Source organism: Cynoglossus semilaevis, chromosome W (assembly GCF_000523025.1).
Source record: "Cynoglossus semilaevis isolate Cse_v1.0 chromosome W, Cse_v1.0, whole genome shotgun sequence".
Lineage (NCBI taxonomy): Eukaryota > Metazoa > Chordata > Actinopteri > Pleuronectiformes > Cynoglossidae > Cynoglossus > Cynoglossus semilaevis.
Window position 1 is genome coordinate 11,333,152 of NC_024327.1, and position 8,253 is coordinate 11,341,404.

Sequence of the window (8,253 nt, forward strand, 5' to 3'; positions counted from 1 at the left end):
TTTTCTTTTTTAATACATTTGCAAAAATTTCTACATTTCTGTTTTTTCTGTCAAGATGGGGTGCTGAGTGTACATTAATGAGAAATAAAATGAACTTTTTTGATTTTAGCAAATGGCTGCAATGAAACAAAGACAAATTTAAAGGGGTCTGAATACTTTCCATACCCACTGTATGTTTATGTTGGTGTAAATGTGATTGAAAGAGGAATGCTGATGGATATGAAGCATTACCATATCCATGCTGTTGGATAAATTGTGAAATAAGATGTTTTTTTCGGTTCTTACAATTGTAAATCTGACTCCAGAGGATTCAGTGCCTCACCAGCCATGAACCACAGCATACATCACTGCTGCGGACACAGATAGTGACCCTGAGGACATGATATTAAATTTTCCTGAGTGACTGTACTTTCATACTCAAGTGACTTGACAGCACTGGACAAATTCCGCCCCTGATTAAAACGCCATGGGCCGAATTTGTACTTTCTGCAGTCAACTTGTGAAGACATAAGTCCAAATTTATACAGTGATTGGGACATGGAGGAACTGTTGAAACTCAAATCACTCTTATTTTTGTGACTCAGAATCAGACTTAAAATCCCTGAGACTCAACTTGGACTCCATTTAATTATATTCAATAACTTAATAAATATGGTTTTAAAATTTAGCTACTGCGTTTCAAGATGCAAGACACTTTTTTTCACTTTCACATAGAAATGTAAAGACTCATTTCAAACTTGGTGCCAACTTCTGGGATTTTAGTTTGGTCTCGAAACCCTGGGATGTCCATTCAAACTATGCTGTGGACAAAGAATTGTGGGTACGTTCCTTGCTCAGAAGATACATGTGAAGGAGTCTGTTCACTGTGAAACTCAGACTTCTACAAATTGCTACAAATTTGTTCTGGTTAGATGACGTAGTTTCCCGGTAATTTAAATTTTATCTTTGGTGAAGTTGACTTTGAAAACACTATTTAGAATATTAATGTTAATGATGTGTGAAAATGCTTATCTGTTTGAACACGTAGCTACACACTTTGCTCTAAACTGGGGCAAATATTAAATTTGAATTGAAATCTTACCCTTTGGAGCTAGAGCTTGGTATGTGTGACCTGTGTTGACCGAGGGCAGGAAGTCAAATCCCTGCTGCAGGGCTGAACCATTGTGAGGAGAAGTCTTATGTCAAACACAGATGGGCTGAGATCCAACAATGCAACACTGTTGCCAAAATTCCAGCCGACTATAATGATGCTGCAGCTCGACTGCCTCAGGCGAGGTCATCACCTTTTACTGTTAGCATGTTTATTAATGTCATTTAAAGTTTTAGGACCATATGAATAATGCAAAAGTTAGATGTGTGTGTTAGAAGTGTCAGACAAACGTGGTACAAAACAAATCCTACACTAAGAAATGTATAACATGAGAGAATTTCTACAAGCATGGCAACTACATCTAGTGATGATTCAACATGATTTTAATAAAGTACACACTCAGTAGTATCACTCAGGGAAGTCAAAAATATGGTACACTACCTAGATATAAGTTGAGTTATATATATATGTTTTTTTATTGTTACAAATGATATTAAAAACTAGCCACTAGTCAATGTTGTGTCAAAGGAACCATTAACAGAGCAGAAAGTGGTCGAACTCCCAACCTCCCAACCTCCCAAATCCATCACCAATCCATCATCAATTTATCCCAGCATCTGCTCGGATAGCACAGCAGCATAGTGCTTGTTTAAAAAAAAACAAACAAAACTGCTCCGTCAGTGGCAGTGGATTCTCAGCTATTAATACATACCCCTGTTATAGACTGTATTAAATCCAAACTTTAGAGACTGCAGTAGAATGATGATTCTGCTGCAATGAAAAAAAAAATCAGAAATGCCCTTTTTGTTTTTATTGTATATAAAAAAAGAAAAACAGGGAAATAAAGAGTGAATGAATCATTTTTGACACTGAGTAACTTCTGGGTAAATTATTACACTTAAATATCTTGGCTCCAACCAAACCTGTACCTGAACAAGAACACAACAACAAGTGAATTAAATCACTCCAATCAGAACGATCTGACATAGCAACACTGCAACTACACACAATCACTTGTTACCAACCTCTGTGGAAGAACATCAGTCTGTTTGGGTGACATGTTAAAAACTGCTGTCTAACTCTTGGTAAAAAAAAGTAGGAGTTTTTTTTTTGTCGTGTGTGAGTGTGGTTTTTTTTACACCTTTGCTTTGCTTTCCACTGTGTTACAAGGCTTGGTGTTAAAGATCAGTCCCTGGAACACACTTAAAAATTTAAGGTTTTATTAAGGAGATTCTTTTTTCCAACATATTCAAATAATAGTACTGGAGGCTCATCCTCACACCTTTCCTCACCAGCATTTGTATGTAGGCTTTTCTGTACAATGTGACAGCACTGTGGGCTTACTGTGTACTTGGATCAAATGGTTTTTTTTAAACAGCATTGAGTGAGCTACATGGCATGATCAATGGGCACGAAAACATCTATCCTGACGCTGCTGTTGTTATTGTGGGAGATTTTAATCACTGTAATCTCCGGAAAACAATGCCTAAACTGTATCGGTTTGTGAACTTCCCCACCAGGGGAAACAAAACTCTGGACCAATGCTACAGCAACATGAATGCATATTAAGCTGAACCACTACCCCACTTTGGAAAGTCTGACCACCTGGCGATCCAGCTCAAACCAGTTTACAACAAAAGGCTAAAGTCAATGCCAGTCACAATAACAACCATTAACACCTGGACTGACGACACACAAGCTAGTCTGCAGGGCTGCTTAGAAGCTACAGACTGGAGCACTTTCAAAGAGGCCACTAACAACATCCATGAATACACAGAAACTGTCAGCGACTACATCAGCTGGTGCACATCCATCTGTGCACCCCCCAAAACAGTACGTAAGTTCCCCAAACAAAAATCCTGGTTTAACACAGATGTAAAGCAGAAATTAAGGAAGAGACAACAATCACAGACCCCAGGGACACTACACTTCCAGACAGCCTGAATTTTTTCTACGCCAGGTTTGACAGACTCAACACAAACACACCCTCAAAAGCCCCCTGTGACCCAACGGACAGTGCCTTCCAGGTTACACACACACAGGTCCTGAAGGCTCTGAAAAAGGTGACCCCCCACAAGGCGGTGGGACCCGACGGAGTGCCTCCCAGAGTACTGAGGGCCTGTGGGGAACAACTAGTAGGCTGTAAGGTGTCTTCGCTGTCAGTGTCAGGGCAGTTGTTATCCTCCTTCTCCTCGATTTCATGTTTGTTTGCACAGTGGCAACACCTACACAGGTCTGTACAACAGAGTCCTGCAGAGACACAAGACACACTGTCAGGGTCCGGATTTCTTGTCATCAATGTGACATGTAGATTTCCATCATCTAGGTGCCAACCATATCCAGCAGGTGATGGAGCACCTACATTTTGTTTGATGCAGGACCTCATGACTGCAGCCTGATAATTTGCCCTTTTGCAGTGCTGATGGAGGGCATCACTAGTAGTGGGAATAGACAATTCTGGCGAGGCTGATGATGCCATACAGAAAGTCTTGTACCTAGCCTCATTGATATTTTCAGCAGCCGGCTGATCATAAAGGTGGTATACATATTTGCAAAGTAGTGCAAATGTTGAGTGGTCCAAGTTAAAGTTAGCGCCCAAATTTTTAAAACCCTTAAGGTACTCTTTCCACTCGCCACAGAAAATGTGTTTCTTTTGCCTTGACCATAAAGTCATACCCAGAGAATGTATGTATGCCAATCAAGGCTGAACACACTGTGGTTCCAAGAGCTGATGACACCTTGGTAATGTCAATGATGTGTGTCCTGTTGACCGTCCCTGTGAAAAAATATAAGCTGCATGGTAATTCTGTCTGCATACTTACAACGATGACTCCCACATCAGTGTCAGGGCTCTTAATGACAGTTGCATGCTCTTTTGCAGCATGTTATGCATGCAAAAACACCCTTGACTCACATGCTTCATGATCACACCACAGGTCTTCAATAGCATGAACAGATATGTACACCTGATTGTACGACTCTGTTGTACAGACCTGTGTAGGTGTTGCCACTGTGCAAACAAACATGAAATCAAGGAGGAGGATGACAACTGCCCTGACACGGACAGTGAAAACTAACATTTCATGTGAGTTGTATTGCAGCGGTTGCATGGTTAATATTACCAGTCATTTTCTTATGCTGTTTTATATATTGTACATACTGTATGTATATGTTTAATAAACTTTGAGTGATCGTGTTGTATTTACTACTGGAGGCGTGACTGCCACCGCCTCCCAAATCACTGGAGGCGTGACTGCTGCCTCCTCCCGAACCACCGGAGGTGTGACCACCGTCGTCTTCGGAAACACCGGGGAGGTAAGAGCCTCAGCCACCTCTGAGTCCGGTCCACAGTTCTTTGTGCACACTTGAATATACGAAGTATTCTAACAAAATGTGATCAGGTCCACCACCTTCTCACTGACTCAAATATTGACTTCCTTTGCCTATCTGAGACATGGCTCCATGAATCTTCGCCCTTAGCAATACTAACTGTACCTGGTTATGAAATGTTTAGGAAAGACAGACAGGGTTCCAAGGGAGGAGGTGTTATGATGCCAAGGTCACTTTTAATTGTAATGAGATACATGTCACACATGAGAATGGATTGGGGTTTCTTGGACTGACTGTTTCTTTGTCACAGCAAATGTCTTTTATTCTTGTAGTTATTTTTGGCCTCGTTCATCAAATGTGGATTTTTTTTAAAAAGCTGGACATTTTATTGAAACAACTTAATCTTGCAAAAGAGGTAATAATAATGGGTGACCTAAATGTTAATTGGGAAGTTAACAAAGTTAGGAAAAAATTGAAAAAGGTTATGGATAATATGGATATGACTCAGGTAATTAATGGCCCTACGAGAATTACAAACTCCACCTGCACCCAGATTGATCTAGCTTTTGCTAATAGGTCAGAAAGGATCTTGAAGTCATACAATTTGCTTACAGGAATGTCTGATCACAATCTTATAATGGTCACAAGAAAATTAAATAAAAATCATTTGATACAGTAAATCACTCTGTTCTTCTTACCAAGCTCTCAAAATTTAACTTCTCTCACAACACTGTAAGTTGGATTGAATCATATCTGCATGATCGAACACAATCTGTATCAGTTAACAACTGCAGATCTGATTCTCTTAGGTTAACCTCCGGAGTCCCTCAGGGGTCAATATTAGCCCCCCTTTTATTTAGTCTTTATAGTAATGATTTGACCACTGTTTGTTCTGAAGCTGAATGCTTAATGTATGCAGATGACGCGGTTTTCTTTGTTCATGGTCACACCAAAGAAAATGTTGCTACTAAACTCATTAAAACAATGTCCTGTGTCACAACTTGGTTGCAGGAGTGCTGTCTACTGCTAAACATTTCTAAAACTGTAGGCATGTATTTCACTAAAATAAATAGAATATCACCTGATCCCAATATACATGTTAATGGAGAGAAAATACAAATTGTCAGCCAATATAAATATCCTGGGCTAATAATAGATTCACAGCTTTCCTTTAAAGCCCATATTGATAAACTGTGTATAAGAAATCAAGTTTAATCTCGCACATGTTTGTGCAATTTGAAATGAAATGTCAACTGAAGCCGCAAAAATGTATGCATTCGATGATTCTCACTTCACTATTGCCTAACCAGTTGGTTCCAGGCTGGTCAAAGTGCAAAAAAAACAACAACATTGGAAGTCTTGTACAAACATGCAATTAGAGTTATGGATAAAAAAAATTCTAGGTACTATCATCACTGTGCAATTTTAAAAAATTACAACATTTTAAACTGGGAGAGTCTTCACACATTTGCAGACTTAAAATTGATTTATAAAGTACTGCATAACTTGGTGGCACTTTGGCCCAGAGGCAATGTCTCTGTCATTGGTGTGGAACCTCAGGGTTCACCTCCTGGGCAAGATCGAATCCCGGTTAGGGTGGTTGGTACCTTCCAGTGGACTCACCACCCGCAGGAAGGTTCAGGAGGTTGGTACGGTGTGATTTGGGTGGCGGTCATGGAGACTGCTGCCCCCGCGACCCGGTAATGGATAAGCGGATGAAAATGGTGGATGGACTGCATAATTTGGCTCCATTTCCTCTAGCAGAGCTCATCAGCCAAAGAAAAAGCTCTGAGCGGGTCACTCGAGGCTTTGTCAGAGGTGACTGTTAAATTCCTCTGCGCAGGAGCACTTTCAGTCAGTCGGCCTGGTCTGTAAGGAGCGTGAGTGCGTGGAACTCAGTACCTGAGGAGATTAAACTGCTTACAACAGACAAGGCCTTCACAAAAAAATTGAAAATGTGGCTTATCAACACCTACTGCTGCCAACACTGAAAGATGAGCCTGTTGTGATGTTTTAATGTTATGATCATATGTTATGTTGTGATATGTTGTGATGTCATTCTTGACCCTTGTGCAGTCCTTCGCATTTTTGTACACACCGTTTGTATTGCAATGATTTTCATCTTGTCCCAGAATATGAGTATTAATGAATATGAGGAAAAGTTGGCACAATTCATGCAGTACAGGAACAAGCACGGTGGTCACCTAGACCCAAAGGACTTTACAAGGGTTAATTGTATAGCAAGTGTTTATATGTATTCTGTATTATATTGTATATGTATTGTGTACTCTCTGCCTTTTTACATCATGGCCGGGGGACTACAGATGAAAACTAGCCTTCTGGCTAACTCTGGCTTTTTTCAACCATGTGTAATCATGTTGTAGTACGTGGCTTCATCCTTGACACACACGATGACACCGATGTTCGTTCAACAGACTTTAGTTAAGGTCTTATCAAGCGCTCCTGCGCCGTGCTTGTGTTCCTTGGATGCGTGACGTGCTTGCTGCACTCTTGCGCACTTCTCTGTCTACTCCTCGGTCCCGGCTCCTACTAATATAGGGAGAGGTTCGATTACACAAATTGCACTCACCTGCATGCGGGGCTGCACCTGCATCGCCACTCCTGTGCTCTCCCTGCTGCAGCTGAGCGCTGACCTCCACAGCGCCCCCACACGTGTTTTATGAAATTGCACTGTCCCCTTTTAAATAAACTAAAAAAAAAAAAATCTCTTATAACACACTCACACAAAGAGAGAGGTGCGCAGCACGAATTAGGTGAATATGTTCTTTAGGAGACTAATTTTCTTTTTCCATGCCTCACCCTTTCTCTCTCCACAACACTCTCACGGTTCTCAACTGTGGCAGATGTCAATATGAGTTGAGAGAAAGGCCATCTTCCCAAGTGGGAAGGAAAGTGAATTACTTTTCGTTGTGACACAGCACACCACTGCACACAACGAAATGTGACCTCTGCTTTTAACCCATCACCAAAGTGAACAGTGGGCAGCTTTAAGCACCCAGGGAGCATGCTCAAAGCACCTCAGTGGTAACTTGGCTGCTGGTGGACTCGAACCTGAAGCCTTCCGGACCCAAGTTGGCTTCCTTCACCACTGGGCAAAAGGAGGGGCATAATGGACTGCTATGGGGGTTGGAAAGGAGAAAAGTAGGGGGGAAAAGGGAAAAAGATGAAAAAAAATTTAAAGAAGGCAGATCAGATCTGGAATTCTCATTTATTGTGTTTTTTAATTTATCAAGAATCCATATACTAGTTTAATTTGTGTTGTTTATGTCATGGAGTTAATTACATGCAAATTAAAAATTCAATATATAGAATTTGCACCTGAAACCTAATACCTAGTGGATGGATGTGACATTGTTATACCACTATATTTGTTTTGGTTTTTTGTTTTCAAGTTATTGGCAGAGCTGGAGCCGATGATGATGAGGAAGGAAAACATGTACAGATTCTGTTATATTTAACTATGTTAGATTCATCATAGAATTTTTCATCCTGAGATAAAGTGAGGTTTCTACCAACCAGCTGTGAGGAAGCTCTTTACTGTACTGCCTGCCAACAGCATCCCAACAGACAGCAGCATCACAGACTGGGTCATGACCTCATGATCTATTTAGACATCACAATAGGAGGACAATTAGTTACTCAATATATACTGTATATGCAGCCATGACATATTTTAGTGAGAGTGCATCTATGTTAAAGAAACAGATATAAATATAATTATAATATAGGTCTACATATGAGTCAATGACAACTGTTAGCATATATTTAAAATTCTTATACATAACAGAGAAAAATCCAGATAAATGTGCTTA